Raw genomic sequence first — 2,310 nt, 5'->3', positions numbered from 1 at the left:
CCTATTGATACGCTCAGAACTTCCTAATTTTTCGGTATAAAAACACTACTATTTAGATTTTTCCTAGCGACATTCAGTAAGAAAAGTGACTTTTTAGTAGTGTATTATTATCTAGTCTAGAATTTATAATCGTCCCCAAGACTTTAGCCTAGTGGTACAAACACATGCCTAAATTAAACATATAAAGCATAAAAATGCATGCCACAAAGCTACATAGCTAATGAGTAATGATTTAGCCTCCATATTAAAATGTTTCAACAATTCAATTTTGACTAGTTTTAAGTTTGACTTAGACCTCTTAGAACAGTTTATGTAAATTGTACACATGGATAAAAATTAAGAGCGGTCTCTACTCTCTAGCAGATGAGTCAAATTAAGGACTCATCTAGAATTACAATTTGGAAAAGAGCCATCCATTTCACTTCTACTCCTTTCTTTCCTTTTTACTTGTTTAATTTGCATTTATCATTAAGTGTATATCTTACCAAATTATTCGTATTAATGACTTTTTTGAAATCCTAATTTAATTACTAGTAGTATAATTAGTTTTAAAATAGTTATTTACTAATAAGGATGAAATTAAAAATAATATTAATTCCTTCATGATTTGTTAAAGTGAAAAAATAAAAAGGAAAATATATGTTTAATGAACTGAACAAATAACAGAGAATGAAGGGCGTCATATTGACTGGAGCTCCTCAATTTTGAAACAGCCTTCGGGAAGATGTCAAGTGTCTTTAGGGCATTTGACTTTCCCACTAATCCAACTGAATCCTAACACATATACAGCTTAATTCTTCAAATGATAAGAGTAAAATTAAAAATAATTATAATTTCTTTATTTGTTAGAGTGATCATGTCGCCACACTGAGAATATGGAGATGTAAAAAAATGATCCAATCTACTTGTTTTGACCTAGTATAATAATCTGATAAGCTTGGTCTTAGTAGGTTTGGACATGCGGTTTGAAACCATGATTTGAAATCATGAGATGAAACTAGCGTTTGGACATGCATTTCATCTTATGATTTCAAACTATGGTTTGAAACCCTAAATGATCCAAAAAGGCATGATTTGGGATTTGAAACTATGGTTTCAAAAAATTTAAATATAAAATTTGACCTATAAGTTTATATTTATAAAAAAAGACTCATAAGTTGGTAAGTATTTTTAACAATTACTCCCACCAACCATTTATCAATCTCATTAACTTCCACCAACCTTTATTTATGTCTACCATGTGAGAGGATTATATTAAAGAGTAATTACATTACTATTCATGTTAAATTTTCGTTTTTACTGAACTAAAGTTTAATCAATTGATGTTGTATTTTTTAGAAAGGCCTTCTAGTAGCGTATTAATTTTGTTATGAACTATGACTTGCTCATTTGGTAAGATTGTATAAGAATTGGGAATGTTTTGATAGTTTTCACAACTTGTGGATTTTTTATGTCTATAAGAAAAAATACAACTTAAGATATCCAAATTGCATGTTCAAACATGGTTTCAAACCACGATTTCAAACCATGGTTTCAAACCATGTCCAAATGGCTCCTTACTTTACTGTCAAAAAAGGAAAGAAGACGTTCATATGATGTAGTTACCTTTTTTTGGAGGGTATGAAGTAATGTCAAACCAAAATACCCAATAATCATTAGCTCTCTCTCTCTGAAAATAAGGTGATTCAGAGCCCGTTTGGATTAGGCGCTTTTATAAATAAAGTTTTAGCCTATAAAAAAAAAAATAAGTCGGTAGTCTAACTTATTTTTTTTGGCTTTATAAGTTCGTTTTAGACCTTTATGTTCGCTTTAGATAAACTAAGTTAAATGAGTCTAATTATTTTTTTGAGCTTATTTTAAGACAAAACGATTTTTGTAAAACTACCCAAACACTCAAAATAAAAACGAACTAAAAATGCCAACTTATAAGCCAATCCAAACGGGCTCTCAGCCGCATCTTCCAATAGAACTATCATGTTACAATTTCACTCTCGTCACTAGCACAACCTTTGGTATCCTGCTTCTGACGGTTAAGGTGATAACTTCGGACATTGCCAACTTCGACCGATGGTGTTTACAAGGTCCAAAAATGAATTCACCGTTGGCTGGCTAGTGGTTACTAGATAAATAAATAAAAAATATTTTTAATATAATGAACAAGTAAAAGAGAACTAGTGAAATGACATAATGAAAAAAATTATGAAACGTACAAGTTTTGAAGCATATTGTACCAAACTGACCAAATGTTCTACTCCTTGATCCAGTTTTACTTGTCACGTATTGATGACAGACTCCTTGAGGAGCCATAAA

Source organism: Lycium ferocissimum, chromosome 6 (assembly GCF_029784015.1).
Source record: "Lycium ferocissimum isolate CSIRO_LF1 chromosome 6, AGI_CSIRO_Lferr_CH_V1, whole genome shotgun sequence".
Taxonomy (NCBI): Eukaryota; Viridiplantae; Streptophyta; class Magnoliopsida; order Solanales; family Solanaceae; genus Lycium; species Lycium ferocissimum.
This window is presented reverse-complemented; position numbering follows the sequence as displayed.